Source organism: Phocoena phocoena, chromosome 9 (genome assembly GCF_963924675.1).
Source record: "Phocoena phocoena chromosome 9, mPhoPho1.1, whole genome shotgun sequence".
Classification (NCBI taxonomy): domain Eukaryota; kingdom Metazoa; phylum Chordata; class Mammalia; order Artiodactyla; family Phocoenidae; genus Phocoena; species Phocoena phocoena.
The window spans coordinates 39,816,476-39,843,124 of record NC_089227.1 but is presented as its reverse complement, the minus strand read 5'-3'; positions in this window follow the sequence as shown (position 1 = coordinate 39,843,124).

The following is a 26,649-nucleotide window of genomic DNA, read 5'->3' as shown; positions in this document are numbered from 1 at the left end:
AACGTATAAAAAAAGTTCAAATAGAAATTTTTAAAAACACAACAATAGTAAGTAAAAGAATAGACAATGCATAAAAGAGAATTAGTGATCTGAAAGTTACATCAGTATAAAATTATCTTGAAACAGAGAAAAATTATGTTAAATATTTGAGAACATAAAAGGAATATAAGTAAAACATATACCATGCAATGAAGTCACTGACATATATGTATACTATTAAAGTAACTTGTAGAGCAAGGAGAGACACAGAGATAGATAAGAAGAAGGGGAGGTAGAGGGGTAGGAGGAAGGAGGAATGAGGAGAAAGGAAGATGGAGAAAGAGTGAGAGAAAGAAAAGTGGAATAAGAAGAGACAGAAGTAATATTTGAAGAGATAATATCTGAGAATTAAACTCAGTAAGGATGTCAAGCAAAAGATTCAAAATCTCTATAAATCTCAAGGACAAAAAATAAAACAACAAATAAAACATCATAGATAACCTGCTAAAATCAAAAACAAGGAGAAAATTTTAATAGTAGCCAGAGAGGAAAAAATCATGCATCATCGTCAAATGAACAATCATAAAAGTTACAGAAAATTTCCCAACATAAATGATGAAAGTCTGTAGACAATGGGATGGAACAATCAAATGCTTAAAGAAAATAAGAACCAAGCTACTTTTCCGTACCCAGTGAAAGTGCCCTTCAAACATTAAAATAAACATGTTTTAGGTAAGCAGAAAAGAGAACACTGGTCACTGGTGGACTCACCTGAAAAAGCTGCTAGAGAAAGGTTTGCAAATGGAAGAAGAATGTTTCTAGATGGAAGCAGAGTAATGCCTAAATCCCAAGAAAATACCCATAATTTTGTGGCTAAATATTAGAAAAATTAACTATTAAATAAAATGATAAAACTATCTGTGTCCATCAGGAGATACATACCATGCGGTTATGACTGTATTATTATAATAATTTAAAATATACAGTGTCATAATAACAAAAATAAAACTGGAGTATCTATAATAATTTCAGACAAAATACTATTTATGGATAAAACATTAAGGATCTGCAAATAACAATATAATTAATTTTCCAACTATGATGTCTAAAAATTACAATCACTCATGAAATTAATAACCCTAAAATTATATATCTATACCTGTATTTTATATGAGTCACCTAAAAAGAGAATGTGACAAGTCCACAACTTTAGTAACTCAAAAAGAAGCCAGTATATCAGTAAGACCAGAAATTTGTAAATAGAAATTTGAGGAACACAACTGTGAGTTTTATCTAATGATGGACATAGATGCTTGTGCCCCAATAAATAAATATACATTTATTTTTATTAATACATGGACAATTTACAAAAATTGATCACCTAATAAGTTATACAGGGAGTATCCAAATAATTCAAGTATTTTATATCAACTAAAATTAATAACAACAAGAACAAATTCTCTCAACACAAATTTTAAATCAACATATAGAAACTAGTAAAATGCAGTAAAACAAAAATAAAATTTCTTGAAAATTAAAAAAATGAAGTCTTAAGTTATTCTTTTGTGAATAAGTTAGTCACAAAGGTCATTACAAATTTTAGAACTAAAATACAAGGAAATACCACATATCAAGTCTTACGGAATGATACTAAATTGGTCCTCAGAGGTAAATGCATAACATTAGATGCACAAAAGAAGACAAAACCAGATATTTTCAACTCATGTAAAGATTAAGGGAGTTGAGGGACGTTTATAAGATAAAGAATAACTTTGACAATTTTAAAGAAGGAAAGTAAGATGGAGAAACTTATTTAACCAAATATCAAAATATATTTTAAGGCAGAGTGATTAAGACATTATGACATTGACATGGGTAGAAAATGAGAATTAGAACAAAAATTAGTTATTATTCAAGTTAGAGGATCAGATAAGTGCCAAAAATCGATCATCCATTCAATATGTCAGTGGTTATTTATTAAAGAAAAAAAAGAAAAAGGGAAAGAACAAAAACTTTGAAAACTAGAATAAAGGTAATTATCTTCACCAAATAATCAAAATAATTATAAACAAAATAGTGATAAGAATTTTTTCACATTAGCTCCAGTGTCTACAGTAAAGTAATGAGGATTTTTCACCATTTAGACTTGCAGGAATTGGAAAGCAGCTTACAAAATGGTCTTTATGTACTATGTCAGCCTGGATTCAGTCAGTAGATAAAAGTCACATGGGAGTGCAGTAAGAGATCACTATTACATTGTTGAGGTAGCAAGAGCAGACACCAGTTAACACAGTTAGGATTGAGGAACAAAGGAATGAATTTTCTTTTTTTTTTAATTTTAAATTTTAAATTGGCCTTAAACCTCTGTGAAAGGGTACTACCTAGCTGCTACTGTTCTTTTTTTTTTTCTGAACTCAAAGGAGAGACCCTATGGGTGGACCAAGTTCTCTGAAAAGGGATCAGAAAGTGTTAGAAAATTGCAAATTAAAATCAACTGCTGCCACTGATAAGGATAACTGCTACCATGGTGATGATGCATTAATCTAGAAATAAAAGTAAAAACAGAAAATAAAATAAGAATAGTGGGGGCTTCCCTGGTGGTGCAGTGGTTGAGAATCTGCCTGCTAATGCAGGGAACACGGGTTCGAGCCCTGGTCGGGGAGTATCCCACATGCCGCAGAGCAACTAGGCCCGTGAGCCACAACTACTGAGCCTGCGCATCTGGAGCCTGTGCTCCGCAACAAGACAGGCCACAATAGTGAGAGGCCCGCGCACCGTGATGAAGAGTGGCCCCCACTTGCCACAACTAGCGAAAGCCCTCACGCAGAAACGAAGACCCAACACAGCCAAAAATAAATAAATAATTAATTAAAAAAAAAAAAATAAGTAAGAATAGTGAAGAGACCCAAAAGAGTATGTCCCTTTTCCCTACAACAGTTACCCAGGCTCTGTCTAGCACTCTCTATTGGCAGAACCAAATTGGAAGTCAGGTGCCAAAGAGAAATGTGGTTTTCAGAGTTTCACCTATATTATCACACAGCAGAATATAGTGGGTAGATTGGAAGCTGGCATACAGTAGCTTAATGATTAGAAGCTGGCATACAGTAGCTCAACAACTGGACTGTTTGCCAAATATACATACAAAGTCCAAAAGTATTAACAGATTTTTTAACTAAGGTAATTAAGAACAATGATGTAAGCACAATGCACAAAAATCAATAGCATCATGATAAGTGATATCCAACTAAGATATCTAAAAGGCAGGACGTTCAGATTGTTTAATAAATGACCATAAGCCTAATCATAACAGTAATATATACAAATTGTATGATACATAATGGTAGTAATATATTATACATAATACATATTATAATTATATGTAACATAACAGTAATATATATATACATATATAAAGAGAGATCTATATCTTTGTCTCTGTTACATGTTCTAACGATAGATAAAAACTATATATAATTAATTATAAACCCTTTTAAGGGCTATAACAAATTTTTAGTAAAGAGCAATAATATAGATTGGAAAGCTCAATATTAATAAAACTGTGAATTTTCTATAAATTGACCTAAAAATTTAATGTTACTGTAAAAAATTCTCAATAGATTTTTTAAAGAAATTTTTAAAAGCAGGTAACAAATTTATAAGATAAAGAAAAAATTAACAGTTTTAAAGAAAAACAGGATGGAAAAACTTGCTTTACCGAATAACAAAATATGTTTTAAGGAAGAGTGATTAAGATATTATGAAGTTGACAAATTGATAGACAAATAGACAAATAAATAGAGCAGAATGAAAAATCTAAAATCACATCCATGCATATTTGGAAACTTGATACATCAGAGGCAGTATTACAAATGAGAGAAAAGATTTATTATGAAGTAAATGCTGTTAGTGAAACTGGTTGTTCATATGGGGAAAAATTGAAATCGGGTCATTATGTTAGAGTGTACACAATGACTAATTTTAGGTGGAAATGAGAAATTTTAACCTTTTAGGAGAAAATGTCACATGTTTTCAATGGCACCAGATTAGGTTATTTTAAGATAACAATTTATTACCACAAATTACCATTAAAAATGATAAAAGAAAATATAAAGAGTTTTAGAAAATATTTGCAAAATGTATTAATGGTAAACTGGTTAGTATCTTGAATATAAAAGAACTACAGAAGAAGAAATACCTAATTATTCAATAGGTAAATGGGCAAAATGTACTAACAAATTCACAGAGAAGGAAATAAAAATTTCTAGTAAACATGTGGAAAGATATTCAATAATTCTAATCAAATGAAATATACTTTTCTTTAAAAGTTACCAAATTATATAGTGTTGAGCATGTGGAGCTTTGAAAACTCTTATACCCTCATGGTAAATTACTGCATCAATCTTTGAAAGTAATTTCTTAACATCAAATAAAATTCAAGATATTCTTACTCTGCACCCAGAATTTCCAATTTCAGGAATCTAAATAAAATCTTGCAAGCGTGAACAAGGTGATATCTGCAAAAACAATCCTTAGCATATTGTTTCTTAGCAAAAAATTGTAAACAACCTAAATAAATATGTATCAATTGGAAGATGGATAAATAAATTGCAGTAAATCAGTAAAATGAAATAGTCTGCATATATAAGCATGATTAAATATTATTTGTTGAGCAAAATAAATGAAAATTGCAGAATGACAGAATAATATTACATACATTTAAATATGCAAAAATAGTAGTTTATAAATACATGCTTATATACAAAATATTCACTAGATTGATAAAAACAGTTCAGAAGGATGATTACCTCACATGGAATGTATGGAAAAATAGTGGTCTCAACTTAACCTGTAAATGCATGTTTTTAGTAGATAAAGGCTCTGAAACAAATACTGCATGATGTTAAGATACGTTAAATCTGGATTACAGGAATGCGGATTCAGTTATTTGTCATATATGCTTCTTCCTGTCTCTGTACATTTGAAATATTTAACTATACACCAATTCATGTTGATTTAAAAAATGCACCTGAACCCATATCTCATATTTTATACTTGTATTAACTCAAAATGGATCACCTAAATGTAAAACCTAAAGGAGAAAATAGAAGAAAATGTTTATGACTTTGGGTCAAAGATTTCTTAGATATGAGACCAAAAAAATCATAAAAGAAAAAAATGGTAAACTGGACTACATAATATTTTACAACTGCTATCTAAAAGTTAATTACTGCCCCTGGGCAGCTGATGTGAACCTGCTCTCCTCAGGACCCGCTGGGGCTTTGGCTTCTGGAACACATGGGGCTGAGTCCATGCTGACAGTCCAGGGTCTTCGGGACAACACGGGGTCAAGTCCATGCTGATGGGGAGCCAAGTCTCCTCAGGACTTGCTGGCGCTTTGGCTTTGGGACGTTGTGGGGTCCAGTTCATGCTGACAGTAGCCCTGTATCCTCAGGACCTGCTGGGAGGTGGTGCGACTGAAGGAAAAGGTAACCCACAGGACCCAAGACATGGTAGCTACTAATATACTCTTCCCACAGTACCTCTTAATACCTTGTGGACACCTACAAGGGAAATAAGTATCGCAACTTTGGTTGAACTTGGTTGGCTGCGTGGCTGACAGGGTTTTGGTGCTCCAGCCGGGTGTCATGCCTGTGCCTTTGAGGTGGGAGAGCCAAGTTCAGGACATTGGTCCACCAGAGACCTCCCAGCTCCATGTAATATCAAACAGTGAAAGCTCTCCCAGAAATCTCCATCTCAATGCTAAGACCCATCTCCACTCAATGACCATCAAGCTACTGTGCTGGACACCCTATGCCAAACAACTAGCAACACACGGACACAACCCCACCCATTAGCAGTGAGGCTGCCTAAAATCATAATAAGGTCACAGGCACCCCGAAACACACCACCGGGCGTGGTTCTGCCCACCAGAAAGACAAGATCCAGCCTCATCCAACAGAACACAGGTACCAGGCCCCTCCACCAGGAAGCCTGCACAAGCCACTGAACCACCCATAGCCACTAGGGGGACACACCAAAGCAATGGGAACTACAAACCTGCAGCCTGTGAAAAGGAGACCCCAAACACAATAAGTAAAGCAAAATGAGAAGACAGAGAAACACACAGCAGATGAAGGAGCAAGGTAAAAACCCATCAGATAAAACAAATGAAAAGGAAACAGGCAGTCGACCTGAAAAGAATTCAGACTAACTATAGTAAAGATGATACAAAATCTTGGAAATACAATGGTGAAAATAAAAGAAGCATTTAACAACAACCTAGAACTAAAGAGCAAACAAACAATGACGAGCAACACAATAATTGAAATTAAAAGTTCTCTGGAAAGAATCAATAACAGAATAACTGAGGCAGAAGAACGGATAATTGACCTGGAAGATAACATAGTGGAAATAACTCCCACAGAGCAGAATAAAGAAAAAAGAATGAAAAGAATTGAGGAGAGTCTCAGAGACTTCTGGGACAATGTTAAACACAACAACATTCGAATTATAGGGGTCCCAGAAGACGAAGAGTAAAAGAAAGGACTGAGAAACTATTTGAAGAGATTATAGTTGAAAACTTCCCTAATATGGGAAAGGAAATAATCAAGTCCAGGAAGCACAGAGTCCCATACAGGATAAATCCAAGGAGAAAGACACCAACACACATATTAACCAAATATCAAAAATTAATTACAAAGAAAAAATATTAAAAGCAGCAAGGGCAAAACCACAAATAACATATAAGGGAATCCCCATAAGGTTAACAGCTGATCTTTCAGCAGAAACTCTGCAAGCCAGAAGGGAGTGGCAGGACATATTTAAAGTGATGAAAGGGAAAAACCTACAACCAAGATTACCCGACCCATCAAGAATCTCATTCAGATATGATGGAGAAATTAAAACCTTTACAGACAAGCAAAAGCTAAGAGAATTCAGCACCACCAAACCAGCTCTACAACAAATGCTAAAGGAACTTCTCTAGGCAGGAAACACAAGAGAATGAAAAGACCTACAAAAACAAACCCAAAACAATTAAGAAAATGGTATTAGGAACATACAGATTGATAATTACCTTAAATGTGAATGGATAAATACTCCAACCAAAAGACATAGACTGGCTAAATGGATACAAAAACAAGACCCATATATATGCTGTATACAAGAGACCCACTGCAGACCTAGGGACATATACACTGAAAGTGAGGGGATGGAAAAAAATATTCCATGCAAATGGCAATCAGAAGAAAGCTGGAGTAGCAATTCTCATATCAGACAAACTAGACTTTAAAATAAAGAAAATTACAAGAGACAAAGAAGGAGGACACTACATAATGATCAAGGGATCGATCCAAGAAGAAGATACAACAATTGTAAATATTTATGCACCCATCATAGGAGCACCTCAATACATAAGGCAAATGCTAACAGCCATAAAAGGGGAAATCGACAGTAACATAATCATAGTAGGGGACTTTAACACCCCACTTTCACCAAGGGTCAGATTATCTAAAATGAAAACAAATAAGGAAACACAATCTTTAAATGATACATTAAACAAGATGGACTTAATTGATATTTACAGTACATTCCATCCAAAAACAACAGAATACACTTTCTTCTCAAGTGCTCATGGAACATTCTCCAGGATAGATCACATCTTGGGTCACAAATCAAGCCTTGGTAAATTTAAGAAAATTGAAATTGTATCGAGTATCTTTTCTGACCACAACGTTATGAGACTAGATATGAATTACAGGAAAAAAAAAAAAACTGTAAAAAATGTAAACACAAGGAGGCTAAACAATACACTATTAAAAAACCAAGTAATCACTGAAGAAATCAAAAACAACCTAGAAACAGATGATAATGAAAACACGATGACGCAAAACCTATGGGATGAAGCAAAAGCAGATCTAAGAGCGAAGTTTACAGCAATACAATCGTACCTCAGGAAACAAGAAACATCTCAAATAAACAATGTAACCTTACACCTAAAGCAATTAGAGAAAGAAGAAGAAAAAACCCCAAAGTTAGCAGAAGGAAAGCAATCATAAAGATCAGATCAGAAATAAATGAAAAAGAAATGAAGGAAACAATAGCAAAGTTCAGTAAAACTAAAACCTGGTTCTTTGAGAAGACAAACAAAATTGATAAACCATTAGCCAGACTCATCAAGAAAAAAAGGGAGAAGACAAATCAATAGAATTGGAAATGAAAAAGGAGAAGTAACAACTGACAGTGCAGAGACACAAAGGATCATGAGAGATTACTACAAGCAACTGTATACCAATAAAATGGACAACTTGGAAGAAATGGACAAATTCTTAGAAAAGCACAACCTTCTAAGACTGGACCAGGAAGAAATAGAAAATATAAACAGACCAATCACAAGCACTGAAATTGAAACTGTGACTACAAATCTTACAACAAACAAAAGCCCAGGAGCAGATGGCATCACAGGCGAATTCTATCAAACATTTAGACAAGAGCTAACACCTATCCTTCTCAAAACTTTCCAAAATATAGCAGAGGGAGGAACACTCCCAAACTCATTCCACGAGGCCATCATCACCCTGATACTGAAACCAGACAAAGATGTCACAAAGAAAGAAAACTACATCACTGATGAACACAGATGCAAAAATCCTCAACAAAATACTAGCAAACAGAATCCAGCAGCAAATTAATAGGATCATACACCATGATCAAGTGGAGTTTATCCCAGGAATGCAAGGATTCTTCAGTGTATGCAAATCAATCAAGGTTATAAACCATATTAACAAACTGAAGGAGAAAAACCATATGATCATCTCAATAGACACACAAAAAGCTTTTGACAAAATTCAACACCCATTTATGACAAAAACCCTCCAGAAAGTAGGCATAGAGGGAACTTACCTCAATACAATAAAGGCCATATATGACAAACCCACAGCCAACATTGTTATCAATGGTGAAAGACTGAAACCATTTCCTGTAACATCAGGAACAAGACAAGGTTGTCCACTCTCACCACTATTATTCAACATAGTTTTGGAAGTTTTTCCCACAGCAGTCAGAGAAGAAAAAGAAAGGGAATCCATATTTGAAAAGAAGAGGTAAAACTGTCACTGTTTGCAGATGACATGATAGTATACATAGAGAATCCTAAAGATGCTACCAGAAAACTACTAGAGTTATTCAATCAATTCAGTAAAGTGGCAGGATACAAAATTAATGCACAGAAATCTCTTGCATTCTTATACACTAATGATGAAAAATCTGAAAGAGAAATTAAGGAAACACTCCCATTTACCATTGCAACAAAAAGAATAACATACCTAGGAATAAACCTACCTAAGGAGACAAAAGACCTGTATGCAGAAAACTATAAGATACTGATGAAAGAAATTAAAGATGATACAAATAGATGGAGAGATATACCATGTTCTTGGATTGGAAGAATCAACATGGTAAAAATGTCTATACTTCCCAAAGCAATCTACAGATGCACTGCAATCCCTATCAAACCACCAATGGCATTTTTCACAGAAGTAGAACAAAAAATTTGACAATTTCTATGGAAGCACAAAAGACCCCGAATAGCCAAAGCAATCTTGGGAAAGAAAAACCAAGCTGGAGGAATCAGGCACCCAGAATTCAGACTATACTACAAAGCTACAGTATTCAAGACAGTATGGTACTGGCACAAATACAGAAATATAGATCAATGGAACAGGATAGAAAGCCCAGAGATAAACCCATGCACATATGGTCACCTTATTTTTGATAAAGGAGGCAAAGATATACAATGGAGAAAAGACAGCCTCTTCTGTAAGTGGTGCTGAGAAAACTGGACAGCTACATGTAAAAGAATGAAATTAGAACATTCCTTAACACCATACACAAAAATAAACTCAAATTGGATTAAGGACCTAAATGTAAGGCCAGACACTATAAAACTTCCAGAGGAAAATATAGGCAGAACACTCTATGATATAAAGTACAGCAAGATCCTTTTGGACACACTTCCTAGAGAAATGGAAATAAAGATAAAAAATAAACAAGTGGGACCTAATGAAACTTAACAGCTTTTGCACAGCAAAGGAGAACATAAAGAAGATGAAAAGACAACTTTCAGAATGGGAAAGAATATTTGCAAATGAGATTACTGACAAAGGATTAATCCCCAATATTTACAAGCAACTCAGGCAGCTCAATATCAAAAAAACAAACAACCCAATCCAAAAGTGGGCAGAAGACCTAAATACACATTTCTCCAAAGAAGATATACAGATGGCCAACAAACACATGAAACGATGCTCAGCATCACTAATCATTAGAGAAATGAAAATCAAAACTACAATGAAGTATCACCTCATACCAGTCAGAATGGCCATCATCAAAAAATCTACAAACAATAAATGCTGAGGGTGTGGAGAAAAGGAAACCTTCTTGAACTGTTGGTGGGAATGTAAATTGATACAGGCAATATGGAGAACAATATGGAGGATCCTTAAAAAAGTAAAACTAGAACTACCATATGACCCAGTAATCCCACTACTGGGCCTATACCCTGAGAGAACCATAATTCAAAAAGAGTCATGTACCACAATGTTCATTGCAGCTCTATTTACAATAGCCAGTACATGGAAGCAACCTAAGTGTCCATCAACAGATGAATGGATAAAGAAGATGTGGCAAATATATACAATGGAATATTACTCAGACATAAAAAGAAACAAAATTGAGTTATTTGTAGTGAGGTGGATGGACCTAGAGTCTGTCATACAGAGTGAAGTAAGTCAGAAAGGGAAAAATAAATACCATAGGCTAACACATATATATGGAATCTAAAAACTATATATATATATATTCTGAAGAACCTAGGGGCAGTACAGGAATAAAGATGCAGACGTAGAGAATAGACTTGAGGACACAGGGAGGGGGAAGGGTAAGCTGGGACAAAGTGAGAGAGTGGCATGGACATATATACACTACCAAACATGACATAGATAGCTAGTGGGAAGCAACCACATAGCACAGGGAGATCGGCTCAGTGCTTTGTGACCACGTAGAGGGGTGGGATAGGGAGGGTGGGAGGGAGGGAAATGCAAGAAGGAGGAGATATGAGGATATATGTATATGTATAGCTGATGTACTTTGTTATAAAGCAGAAACTAACACACCATTGTAAAGCAATTATACTCGAATAAAGATGTGTAAATAAATAAAGTTAATTACTAAGAGAATAAAAGGATGAGCCTTAGGTCAAAGAGAACATTTGCAAATAGCATAGTGGAAAATCATTTTGTATCTAGAATATACAAAGAACTCTCAAAACTCAATAGTTAGGAAACAACACAATAATTATAGGCAGTAGATATGAAGAGACACTTCACCAAGGCAGATTTACAGATGTTATAAACACATGAAAAGATTCTCAATATCATTAGTCATTAGATAAATACAAATAAAATAACAATGAGGTATCACTACATACCTGCTAGAGAGCAAAGCACAATTGACAATGCCAAGTGGTTGCACGGATAGAGAACAGCTGGAACTCTCATACATTGCTGGTTGGCATCTAAAATGGTACAGCAAATATGGCAAAGAGTTTGGTAGTTTCTTATAAAGTTAAACATGATTATAATATGACATAGCAGTCTCACCCCAAGGTACTTATCCACGAGAAATGAAAACATTTTTGTTTACACAAAAACTTATACAAGTATGTTTAGAGCAGTAATATTTTAACACCAAAGCTAGAAACAATTCAAATGTCCTTGAACAGATGTATTGATAAACACATTGTGATATATACTTAAAATGGAATATTACTCAACTATTAAAAGGATTAACTGAAGACATGCAACAGCACACATGAACCTCAAAATTTTTATACTAGGTGAAAGAAGCCAGGCTCAAAAGTCTACATACTTTATGATTACCTTTATATAACATTATGGAAAAGACAAAATTATGAGAAGAGAAAATGGATCATTGGTTGTTAGGGTCTGAGGCAAGAGAGGGCTTCATTAAAAAGGGCAGCACAGTAGTGTTTTGAAGGGTGATGGACCTGTTCTGAATCTTGATTATAGTGGGGTATGCCGTTGTCTAAGCTCATAGAGATGAGCACCAAAAAGTGAGTGTTATTGTAGAGCTTAAGTAAAAAGTGAATAAACAAAAAACAGACATGTATTTCTGTGTTTGTGGGGGTGAGTGGGTGTGAGAGAGAGAGAGATACAGTGTGTTAGGGTAAATGACAGATTCAGTGCTGATCAATTAAAGCTGCAGGGGGAGACCTGTGCAATCAAAATAAAATAGCAAGGAAAAGACCAAATGTTAGAGTTTCTTCTGGAAAACTAATGGAAGAAAAGGGTTTTTCTCATCCTTAGGACTGCCGCATATAATTTGAGGGTTATAAACCGCATAATGTTTGGGGGAGACATTTGCATCATAATCTGTGAGGTGGGCATCCCAAGAGCTATGTGGTTGACAGCAATACAGTCTTTCATAGCAGCCCTGCACAAGACTATCTTACAGATGTAGGTAATGTATCAAATGACATGCTCCAACATGATTTTGGATATAAAGAGATGTATGGTCAAAAAGAAAAACATATAGATATTAATAACTTGATTAAATCCTGTTTGAGTTTTCCTTATTGATCATCCATTAAATATTTTGGTTATTACTGACTAATTGTTTCCTTTGACCAGAAGCAAAGAATGTAACTTACTACCAGTATGTGTCTACATAAACATCCTAGGAGATATGCTTAATCGAATAGCAAGTCTGATATTGAATCAATTACAATAGATTGGAATTTTTTTCTGTCACTGACTTGCTATGGGATCTTGGACATGTCACTTAAACCCACTGTCAAGAAATTTGGTTGAAATACATAGTTCCTAATTTTCCTTTCCATCCTAAATAAGCTAACGTTCTTCCTTCCTAAACATGATGCCCGTTTTAAGAAGGGTGAGTAGGCAAATTTCTGTTTGAAATAACTCTATTTAGCTTTTTTTTTAACGTCTTTATTGAAGTATAATTGCTTTACAATGTTGTGTTAGTTTCTGCTGTATAACAAAGTGAATCAGCATACATACACATATATTCCCATGTCCCCTCCCTCTTGCATTTCCCTCCCACCCTCCCTATCGCACTCCTCTAGGTGGTCACAAAGCACCGAGCTGATCTCCCTGTGCTATGCAGCTGCTTCCCACTAGCTAGCTATTTTACATTTGGTAGTGTATATATGTCCATGCCACTCTCTCACTTCACCCCATCTTACACTTCCCCCTCCCCATGTCCTCAAGTCCATTCTCTACGTCTGCATCTTTATTCCTGTTCTGCTGTAGGTTCATCAGAACCTCTTTGGGTTTTTTTAGATTCCATATATATGTGTTAGCATATGATATTTTTCTCTTTCTGACTTACTTCACTCTGTATGACAGACTCTGGGTCCATCCACCTCACTACAAATAACTCAATTTTGTTTCTTTTTATGTCTGAGTAATATTCCATTGTATATACACATTGTATATACACATCTTCTGTATCCATTCATCTGTTGATGGACACTTAGGTTGCTTCCATGTACTGGCTGTTGTAAATAGAGCTGCAGTGAACATTGTGGTACATGACTCTTTTTGAATTATGGTTTTCTCAGGGTATATGCCCAGTAGTGGGATTGCTGGGTCATGTGGTAGTTCTATTTTTAGTTTTTTAAGGAAGCTCCATGCTGTTCTCCGTAGTGGCTGTATCAATTTACATTCCCACCAACAGGGCAAGAGGGTTCCCTTTTCTCCACACCCTCTCCAGCATTTACTATTTGTAGATTTTTTGATGATGGCCATTCTGACTGGTGTGAGGTGATACCTCATTGTAGTTTTGTTTTGCATTTCTCTAATGATTAGTGATGTTGAGTATAAATCACAGCAAGATTCTTTGTAACCCACCTCCTACAGAAATGGAAATAAAAACAAAAATAAACAAATGGGGCATAATGAAACTTATATGCTTTTGCACAGCAAAGGAAACTATAAACAAGACGAAAAGACAACCCTGAGAATGGGAGAAAACATTTGCAAACGAAGCAACTGACAAAGGATTAATCTCCAAAATATACAAGCAGCTCATGCAGCTCAATATCAAAAACACAAACTCTATTTAGCTTTAAACCCGTATCTTGTCAAAGATAATTTTTTTGTGTGGCTCTGTACTATTCAGTGTGGCTTCTTCTGGCTCTATCTACATAGAAAAGCCCAAATAATGTGAAGTTTGATTTAGTATTTTCAGTCATATTATAGGAGACCTCCTGTGTTCTGAGTTACCATATTATAAAGACTGTTATTCTGTGAGTTCAGAGAGGAAAATGGTGCTGGGAATAATTGAAATCTGGTGAAAAGTATTGGAATTATCAGAAGACTTAAAGTAGAAAAAAGAAAATAAAAGTTATACAATTTTCCGTGTGATTCACTTGTCTTCATTCTACACTGTTTCTAAAGTACAGGTCTCCGTGGGACTCTAGGTCCAGTGTTTTTAAGAGACCACCACAAAATCCTGCACATTTTTTGGAAGGTGTGGTGAAAGCAAAGTAAAGTACGGCACTTAACCAAATGGCAGAAACTAAGCAAGCCACAGAGCAGATGAATGCTAAATGTTAATGAAGGACTGATATATGCATCCAGACACTTCTGTTTATATTAATTGATAAAGTTAATTAAGAGTAGATATAACATGATAATGAATTTCATAAAAGAGCACTGTACTTATTTCTCTCTGTCACATTGCCCAGAATCTACTAACTTGGAAACAGTACTTTTTATTTGTGTTTTTTAAAGCAAATACTGTTTTTGATAGATACTTGAGCATCTTTCAGGAAAGATAGAGGCCATTGCTTCATATGGAAACCTTCTAAAGGGAATTTGGAATAATTTTCTTGCTCTGCAGGAAGATGTTCCTCAGGGAAAGCATATTTAATAGAGGAAATGTGTTGATTTCAGTAATCACAGATGTTTAGTCCAGTCTATTTATATTTGACTTGACATTTTTTATAACATATAAATAAATTTCATAAAATTTGGTGCTAATGAGAGTGTGTGATGCTGAGAATCCTGACTACAGTTAGGGAAAGTGCATATGGCTGTTCTCCAGGTTTGCTTACACGTCTCTACCCACACACCTTCATATAAAATCTGTAACACCCCTGCTAGGCAATTACTTGACATCTATTGTGCAAAGACTGCTAATGTTACTAAATTATTTAGTATATATAGAAGACAAGTTTCTATCAAGGAATAGCTTGAGATTGTAATGCTTAAAACCTGTTACAAAGTTGTTTGCTTTTTTTGAAGGAAAAAAATGTGCCAGTGGTAAGCCATGGTTACATACTAACATTGATCTATGTTAGATCTGCATATCCTGGGCTCTAAAAAATATTAGCTAGAGCTGCATATGTCCATTTTCAACCTTGAAATTTCTTAAGCAGCTAAGGTATACTTTTCATAGAAATCTTGAAATGGAATCTCCGATGTATATGAATAAGTGTATAGTCACGTATAATCACATACATTATAAACACATATACACACACAAACACATATTTTATTTTTCATTGAAATATAGTTGATGTACAATATTATGTTAGTTACACGTATTTTCTTAAAGTGGTACTGGCATAGGAGAAGATAGAGAAAAACTAGTATTTATTGAGCACCCATTTAGCAAGGTTCAAGGTTATCGTTATTTCCCTGAGCTTTATCTGATCATAAGAATTACCTAAGGCATATGTTTGAACACAAAATTGTGATCCTTATCTATGCCCTACTGAATCAGACTCTAGGAGTGGGTTCCTAGAAATGTGTAGTTTGGCTATTGCTGGAGGTGAGTCTTTGAATCAAGGAAGTTTGAGGAAAAACTGAAAAGATTTCATTTAAACTTCTACTACTCGTATAGATATTGTATCAAACATATCAATAAACTCGGCTAATATTAGTAAGAGGTGAGAGCTAGGATGTGAAATAAATCTATGTAATTTAAAAGCCCACATTTCCTACCCTCACTGCAGTTGCTTTAAAAAAACAGAAGCATCCACCCCTCAAAAAAACCCCAGCTCTATTGATTTATAATGTATATACCATAAAATTCACACTTTGAAATGGTACAGTTGGTTATATTATATTCACAGAGCTGTGCAACCATCACCATGACATTTTGGAGCATTTTCATTACCCCAGAAAGAAACCCATGCCCATGAACAATTATTCACCATTGCTTCCTCCCCTCAGCCTTGTCAATTACTCATCTGCTTTATGGATTTGCCTAATTTAAACATTTTATATAAATGAAATCACACAATATGTGGCCTTTCATTATTGGCTTCTTAAAATTATCATAATGTTTTCGAGCCTCATCCATGTTGTAGCATGTGTCAGTATTTCATTGCTTTAAAATTTTTTTTTCTTTTATATTGGAGCATCGTTGATTATGATGAAATAATTTTCTCTTTATGGATATATCACATTCTGCTGATCCATGCATCAATTGATGGGAATCTGGATTATTTCCACTTTTTGGCTAGTATGATTTATATTGCCATGAATATTTGTGTAGAAGTTTTTGTGTGGACAGATATTTTCAATTGTCTTGAATGTCTAGGAGTAGAAATACTGGATAACATAGTTGTATATTTGAAGAATTCCCAACAATTTTCTAAAGTGTCTGCACCATTTTACAATCCCACCAGCGATGTATGAGGATTCTAACTTCTTCCCATATCTGTCAACACTTGATATTTTTTCATTTTTGTTTTGCTGTCCTAATGAGTGCAAATGGTATTTCATCGTGGTTTTGATTTGTAACTTTTTAAACAGTTTTACTGAGGTATAATTTAGATACAGAACAAAAAAACTGCACGTTTAATACAATTCATGAGTTTAGACATATGCATACCCCTGTGATATCATCACCATGATCAAGAAAACAAACATATCCACCACCAGTAAAAGTTTCCTTGTGTCCGTGTGTGTGTGTGTGTGTGTGTGGTAAGAATGCTTGACATGAGATTTACCTTCTTAGCAAATTTTTTAGATTTGAGATTTATTAATGAATAATGATGCTGAGCATTGTTTCTTGTGCTTATTGCCTATTTGTATATCTGGTTTGGAGAAATATCTATTTAAATCCTCTGTCCATTTTTAAATTGGGTTGTTTATATTTTATTATTTTTTTAAGTATCCTTTATATATATTCTAGATATAAGTCCCTTATCAGTTATGTGACTTGCAAATAATATTTTCTACCATTCTATAGGATATCTTTTCACTTTATTGATAATATCCTTTGAAGAACAAAAGGTTTTTTTATTTTGATAAGATCAATTTTCTATTTTGTCACTGTGCTTTTGTTGTCCTTTCTAAGAAACCGTTGACTAATTTGAGGTCATAATGATTTACTTCAATATTTTCTTCTAAGAGTTTTACAGCTTTAACTCTTATGTTAAATCCCTGATCCGTTTTGAGTTATTTTTTGTTTATGGTGTGTGGTAGGGTCCAACATCATTCCTGTGTATGTGAATATCCAGTTGTTCCAGTATCATTTATTCAAAAGACTATTCTTTCCCCCATTGAATTACCTTGACAATCTTGTCAAAAATAATTTGACCATAAATGTTAGTTTATTTCTGGACTTTCAACTCTATTCTATTGATTTATATGTGTATTTTTGTGGTAGTAGCACTGTCTTAGTTACTGGAGCTTTGTAGGTTTTGAATTTGGGAAGTATGAATTTTCTAACTTTGTTTTTCTTCTTCAGTACTATTTGGCTACCCCAGGTGTCTTGCATTGCTATATGATTTTATAATCATCTTGTTAATTTCTACAAAATACATATATAGAATTTTAATGGAGGTTGCCAGCATAGCAATATTCAGTCATCCAATCAGTGAACCTGACTTGTCCCCACTACCCACTTCATTTTGTTTTACCTCTCTTGACTTTTTACACAGTATTTCTGTCTTTTTATCACACCTAAGAATATTTGGTTTTCAGTTGTGTGATATGCATTTCATAATGTAACTATTACAAGGTCTCTGTAAAAGGTGTATAACACCTTTTGGACAAAGTGCCTTGTAGTACAATAATAGTGTCTGTATAAGGGACAGCAGAAGCATAACACGGGAAAAAATCTGTGCATAAAGCAGGAGAGCAAAAGGATATAATTTTAAATCCACAGCAGGAGCATTTACACTTGTAAGAAATATACTTTGTTTTCTATAATTTCTAGGTTATTAAGAACAAAATATTTCTAGGTTATTAAGAACATTTGAAGTTAAAACCATCATAATTTATAATAATAAAGACATTTTAAAAATCCACTGTTCGGGCTTCCCTGGTGGCGCAGTGGTTGGGAGTCCGCCTGCCGATGCGGGGGATGCGGGTTCGTGCCCCGGTCCGGGAGGATCCTGCATGCCGCGGGGCAGCTGGGCCCGTGGGCCATGGCCGCTGAGCCTGAGCGTCCGGAGCCTGTGCTCCACAACGGGAGAGGCCGCAGCAGTGAGAGGCCCGTGTAACGCAAAAAGAAAAAAAAAAAAAATCCACTGTTCTTATGCATTATATTTTGTCCTTTACTAATATTTATATTTAATACCAACTACGAACCTCATTTTAAAGAGAAAAATTAGGCTGTGAGTGATGAAAGAGTGACCCCAATTATAAAATTATGCTATACAGATATAATATTTGAATGCAATTATTGTTTAAAGTTTCTACTCATTTCACTGTAATAATTAATAGTGAAATGAGCCAAGATTAAGAAACAAATATATGTTTTCTTCCATTCCTCAGCCACTGACTGGCAAATCATTTTTGTATCTTTAATTTAAAAATTTTACACATGTGAAATGAAACTAATAGCACTTCACAGCCTAATTATATATGCTGTAGAAATGCAAGATTGGTTTAACATTCAAAATTAATTAATGGAATTATCCACATTAATTAAATAGAGGAGAAAATCTTATATAACTTTTTAATGTGTTAAATAAAAGCATTTTCTTAAAGCCAGTATCCTTTATGCAAAGCCTCATGTTGAACTAGAAATAAACAGGAAATTTGATCTAAAAAAAAGCTTTTTAAAGACCATATAATTAACATAATTAGTGTTGAATAATTAAAATATTTACTTTGAGATTAAGTAAAAGACAAACAATACCTGGTCTTGTTACTTACATGCAAAATTTTACTGGAGATTCTACCCGCTGCAATAAGACAAGAAAAAAGAGGCACATGGTAAAATAATTGAAAAAGAATAAATGGGAGTTTCTTCATTTCCATGTGACATTATTATGTTCATATAAAATCCAAAAAATGCCAACAGGTAAAGTAGTTAAATTGGGTGTGTTTACCTTAATTGCTAGTTGCAAGTTCAGCATAAAAAGGTCAATGGCATTTTTATCTACTAGCAACAGAAATTTGCATTTAAAAAAGATGACACCTGAAATAATTTGCAAATATGTAATATATATGATAAATTATACATAAACTCATGGATAAAAATATAAAATATTGAAATAAATTAAGGAAGATCCATAAAAGAGACAGAATATACTATGTAGGTTTTAAAATTCAGTATTATCTTCAAACATTTTTTGAACTTCAATGAATTTAAAATATGTATGAAAATTAAAATCACCCAGAGACTCTAGAGGCTTTTGAACAAAAACAAAATAACAAAATGAGAGTTTTTGTTCCGCCTGATACCAAGAATTTTTATATGTACAATCATTAAGACAGTGTAAGTGTAAAAGAGAAATAGATCATAGAAATAAAAAAGAATCTAAAAACAGGCCCCAGATATAAGTACCTTTGATTTGTAACAAAGGAAATATTGCAGATTAGTGGGAAAATGATGGTATTTTCAGTATATGTTACTGAGAAATTTGGATATTTACATGGAAAATATGAAGCATGATCTCTCCTTCATATCACAGAAAATTTAGTTCTAGTGAAACTGTTAACAACAGTGTGAAAGAAAGAACAAATATACCTTCTAGAAAATGATATGAGAAAGTCTTTATAAGCTTGGAAAAACTTTTTGAAAAATGAAGCTAAAAACACTAATCTCAAGGTCATGATTATAAATTTCTTTTCATTAAAATCAAAAATTTCTGTTCACAACAGACACCACTAAAAGAATGAAAAGGCAGACAGCAAATAAAGTAAAGACGTTTCCAAAACATACACCCAGCAAAGTGTTTCTACTGAGAGTATTTACAGACCACTTACAGATTAATAAGAAAGAGAGGCTAGTCAAAATGAGAAAAATAGCAAAAGACTTGATTAGGCACTTCACAAAAGAGGATATCAATATGGACAAGAAACATATGGAAAGGTCTTTGACATCATTAGTTATCAGGGAAACCCAAAAGGCAGCAATAACAGAGCCACCCGAACGATTACATTGATGGACCCGCAGTATCAGATATGGGCAAATAATCTAGCACAGACATAACTATTCTAGCTTACTGGTAGGGTACACAGACTGGCACAACCACTCTGTAAAACTCATTTGGGCTTATCTGTTGCATTGAACATATACATTCTCTACACCCGAACAAATTTACTTCTAGGTATAAACAAAGGAAAAGCATATACATTGTACCCAAAGATAAGAAGGTTTAATGCACCATTATTCACAATAATCAAATACTGGGAACAATTTTAATGCCCATTAATGGCATAATGGATAAAGAAGTTGTGGTATAGGTTATCCATACAAGAAATATAATGGAGCAATTTAAGTAAACAAACCATAGCTACATTAAATAACATGGCTATTTTTAAAAATTTTGAGTGAAAGAGGCCAAATACAAAATAATATATATTGTAAGATATCATCTATATAGAATGTAAAAAAAAGAACTAAACAATAGTGTTTAGGAGTGTATATTTACATTTGTAAACCTATAATCTACAGTAAGTTGTACAATTTTTCTTGATCTTGGTCATGATTGAAATGTGTTCTCTTTGTAAAAGTTTATTGAGCATACCTTTCATTGTGTGTCCTTCCATATAAAAGTATAAAGTACTTCACAATAATGTTTTATGGAAATAAAACTATACTTATCTCTGAAATAATAGGGCTCAGAGAAAAATATTAAGCTGAAAACATTTTTAAAAATAAAATGAAGCAAAATTTAAAATTACCTGTAATTGTCAGCTATAGACATTAAATAGAATCACAAAGAATCGTTTTATGTTTATTGAAAGGAAAACAACAAAAACAGCATTCAAATAGTAACTTCACATAGAAAATATAAGAAAGAAGAAAACTATTTAGCTTTTATAAAGAAATTATGTTAGCTGTGTTCTTCCCAACTTATTATAAACGCTGTGAAATTTTCATTGAAATACAAAGAAATTTTGGAAGTTTAGTAAAAAGATGAGGACATTTCTCATTTCACTAATCAGATTCAGAAAGCAAAATTATATCAATTATTAGAAGTATGGATAATTGTGCTATAAGTTACCAAAGTAGGACAAATATAGTTTTGACTTACTCTGTAGCCAAATAATCCAATTTTATCTCATTACTGCTACCATCATAAGGAGTCAGTTATATAAATTCTGATTCATTTACTGGTCTTAGCAATTTTTCTGAGATTAGTTATCCCAAATAATGCTCTTTAAACAACAGAATGTTTCAGTAGAGTGTTTGTCACTCTCAAATTGTTATCTGGTGTTCACTAGCATCCAGTACTGGAATAGTTTTCAGAAAGTAGAATTATCTCTGCTATCAATTTGAATTTCCTTCTTTTAAATCTTAAAACAGAAAGTTAATCTGCCATTAAATTATGTAATGTGACACCTACAAATTCTCTTTAAAGCCACTATATAAATATTTAGATATGATACTGGAATTAGATGAAACATAGTCAAGCATCAATTATCATTGCCATTTTAAGTAAACATGTCATCTTGGGTGAGCAAAGGATACATAGTCACCCCAAATGAGTATTGGTGGTTTCTTCTTACTTTAATTACGATAATGAGTCTATAAATCATAGAGAAAAGTTCATTAAAATGACCTTTTAAAAATTACAATCTATTTCTAAAAGTGCTGAATCAAGACTTCTAATCATATTTTGGGGTAAAAGATTTTGTGGGCTTTTTATCATGGTGGAGTGAAGTATGTTTCCAGGATTCTACCACTTATTCCTTACTGTGGCAGACTAACAATAACCAATCTTGTTATTCAGAAAAGCTCAGGAAGAGGTCAGCAGCCTTGGGTATCAAATCGACCTCATAATCTAATTCTTCTATTTTCACTTTAATCAGAAATAGAATTAAATCTCTATCCATCTTTAAAAAAATACTCTTTTCCAAATTTCTTTTGAATATGTTTTTCTTTGCCCACTGTTTTTTTCTCTCTATTTACACATAACAGTGTAATCTGGTGAGTCCCTAAGAGAAAGTGAAATTGGAGTTACTGTAGAAAAGAGAACAGAAAATCTGCCCTAAAAGGCTTGTCTTCATTTGCCATCATGTGCCATAGCAGAAAATGTCTACAGCATAAACCACATACTCTCTCAAATTTTCCTTTATCTGTGTTCTCAGGAGGACAGCAGCTCAACAGTGTTTATGTTTTTTTCTGGGTTTTGTTTTTGCTTTTGTGTTTTTCCTCTTAATAGAGTACCCCCTTACTAGGCTGGACAAATGTCATGTCCCCTGGCCCTTTCCAACATGTAATGAGAATAGACCTATTTCCAGCTACACCTTGCTGATTGCTTCCTACCCTCTGCTCAGGATAATTTGTTCAGTGTAAATGAAGACTTCAGCAGTTGTTGAAGGAAAAAGGTACAAAAAGATACTGTTGTACAGCATCTACATGAAGCAGCTTGTATTAAAACAGTTCTGATTGAGCCAATGTATCTAAAGTGTATATGAGATCTTTAGTGTTTCACAATTCTAATTAGAGCAACCATCAAAACATAATCTAGACCCTCAACCGTATCTGACAAATTAAAATTCATTAGTTTTCCTGATTTAGGGCTAATGCATGTTGTGCTTTTTTCTTTCACTTTCTTTATCAAGGAAACTAGAATGTGGCCCATTGTTGTAAAAACACTGTTAACGTTTAATGCATTTGTTTTAAAAAATCATCCCTAACACGGACTTAACTTAAAACCATAAGAGGAATCATTGTGTTGATAAATTCTTGAAATTTTCTGAAAAAGAAGCAGTGAAGTGATTCTAAGACTTTAAAGCTGTAAACAGCACAATATTATTTACTCAGATCCCATTAGAGGATCTGTATGTCATCATCAGAATCTCAGTGTGGAAGATAAGTGCTTTCTCTCTCTCCTTCTCTCTCTTCTTTCTCTCACTCTCACTCTCAGAAAGTAAATAATATAATTGCTGATAGGACAAGAACAGGAAACAAGGCATGATTCCAGTCCAGAAAATGTTTTACATTTCCAGCCCATAAAACACTACATAAAACAATATTGTTTAAAGAGAACGTGTATGGGGCTTCCCTGGTGGCGCAGTGGTTGAGGGTCCGTCTTCTGATGCAGGGGACACAGGTTCGTGCCCTGGTCCGGGAAGATTCCACATGCCACGGAGCAGATAGGCCTGTGAGCCATAGCCGCTGAGCCTGCGCATCCGGAGCCTGTGCTCCGCAACGGGAGAGGCCACAACAGTGAGAGGCCCGCGTACCGCAAAAAAAAAAAAAAAAGAGAACGTTTATGATTTTTATTTGGCTTTAATTTAATAATCAGTATTATTTACTATATTAAAACCAACGTATTTTGAAAAATCATTTTAAAAAAGTAACTGTAATCAGAAAGCTCGAAAACAAATAATATCTAGTTTAAAAGTGAATAACCTAAAGAAAGTATTCCTAGATCCTATATGGAGATATGCTATACGTGTGACCCAATAAAAAGAAGAAAGTGTCCTTAACCTAAATCCCCTGACCCTCACTGTGAGCGTGAAGACAGGAGGTGTCCCCCATTATGTATACATACTAAGTTTCCTACTTAATTTTCAGCATTTTTGATTTTGTGCAGGGATGTATATATAAGTACTTTTTGCCAGTGGAGCTAAGAACTAGTAGATTTTTCTTACACTAAAAATATGTCTTTTCTGATAAAATTAGACTTTGTGCATCAATACAAGCACAATTGTGTTGTTTTGTGATGGTCTTTATCTGACTTTCTCGTAAGTCAGACATCAAATAACCTCACTCCCGTCCAGTTTCCCACTCCAGTCACTTCCCTAATTATTTAGAAGACGTAACTCAATCTTAAGATAACTAATGATTTTTTAGAAAAAAATTACCATGTTTTCTGGCATTATTTAAAATGGTATGTCTCATAATTTTATAAAAACACACAATTCACCCAATTTTAAAATTGAGAAATGAGACCTAGTCTTTATCTCGTTTTAGGGGAGCAAACTCCATGCCTGTAAATGATGTTTTTAAAGACCATTGTTTATCTGCACATTTTTTTTTTTCTGTTTATATGCTTGTCGTTGTTTTATTGTGAGTTTGGATGCCTGGAGATTTCCACATATAACTGGTCTCACTATTCTCCATTATGCATAGTTTCAAACCCGTGGTCTCATCCAACTACTTCATTTTGAATTAAACTAAAGGTTAAAAGAGTAAATGAATTGACCAAGGCCACACAGGTAGTGACAATGGCAGAAAAATACAAGTGGCTTAACTCCCCCCCAACGTATGTAACATGTTATGGATAAAGAAGGAGATCAGAGGCAGGCACACGGTTGAGGAGACAAGGAGGAAGGAAGGGGAGGTCCTGTCCGTGTTGCTGCATAACCACAGCCTTCCCATTGCCCTTGGCTGATTGATTTCAGTATGTGTCCATCTCTCCTCTCTCTCCATCAAAAGAATAAACGAATTCTAAATTTACCATAGGACGTGTATTACTCTGCTGTACACCTGAAACTTATATAAAATTGTCAATCAACTGTATCTCAATAAAGATGTAAATAAATAAATTTACATTAAGGCAGTATTAAACTATTTCTAATTTGGAGAAAAGGGGGACTCAAATGGCATTAAAAGAACCATTGCTTAGTAGACTAATGTTTTTATGATTCTTGCCACTTTTATTAACCTACTTGAGAAGGAAATGAAAAAGGTAGGGATAGTTGTTCATTGGTATGAAAAAGAAAATTGGATGACAAAATACAGATTTGCCTTATCCAACAGCAAGAATCTAAGAGTCTTATGTGCCATTCAGTATGCTGCCCACTAGCCACATGTGGCTTTTTAAATTTTAAATAATTAAAATTCTAAAATATTTAAAGAGTTGATTTCTTAAGCACACTAGCCACATTTTAAGTGCTCAATAGCTCCATGCAGCTAGAGGATGCTATGTTAGAGCTGAAATAGTGGAACATTATTGCAGTGAGCCAGCTTAATTAAGGAAGGGAATGTGTACTTGTTTTTATTTAGCACTGGTAATCCAGGTTCCCAAGAGCTTTATGATTCTTTTACCTTTACATGTACTGTGAGAGGTAGCAAATCAGCAACTACTGGAAAAGCCTTGTTCTGAGCCGAGCTGTTCTTGCGTTGGATTTTGTGGCATGTATGTCTTCCCCTCCATATCCATTATGTCTTCCCCTCCATATCCATGTTCACTTTTGATAATAGGTAACATATGAACACCCAATGTTCTTTTTCATTTTTATTTTCTTAAATTGTCATTTGAGAACTTCTATGTATTTTTAAAACACTGACACTCATTTAGCTGAGATGTGCCTTTGCTTTGGTGGTTTTTATGTGCTACTGTTTTTTCAGCATGGGCTTGGCTAACATGAGTTTAATTACAACATTACCGCTTCTGTGAGTTAATTTTTCAGTCTTCAAAATATCTGAAATACAAGCTTCACTTTTATGAAGCTTTCTGAAGTCCTTCTGAATTAAGAAAATTCGTCTTCCTTTGAATATCTCATATCCTTCTCTCTCATTCAGTTGATGACACTGTATCTTGTTTTGTCAAAGGTATGTCAGGAAACTATTTCATCAAAGAAGGACGTGTAATCTTGTTATTCTCACAAGAGTAAAGTGATTGGCCAACTGATGTAAATTATTAGAATATCTTCTATTGCAATGTATTACTTTTCTCGTTCACCCTTCTAGGATTAAAGATGTTGTAGACTAAGCAGTGTCAACCTTTCTGTTGAAAAATGGTATACTAAAAAATATCTTAATAGATTAAATTAAATATAAATTAAAGTATATTTATAACTTAATGTAAATATATATATATATGTATACAGTTGACCCTTGAAAAACATAGTTTTAAACTACGTGGGTTCACTTAAATGTGGATTTTTTTCCAATGGTAAATACCACAGAACTACACAGTCTGCGGTTGGTTGAATCTAAAGATGTGGAGACACATGTAGCCAGGAACGAACTATATAGAGGAACCTCATATAGGGAGAGCCGATTATAAAGATGTATAAGTGGATTTCTGACTGCCGGGAGGGTTGACATCCCTAATCCCCTCATTGTTCAAGGATGTCTGTATATTGTGTCAGTTCCAAAAAGTCTTGACCTATATAATATGTAATAGTTAACAGCATTGTATCCTAACTAAATATTTCTGACATTAAAAAACAACTCAATTGTTTTTCCTACTAT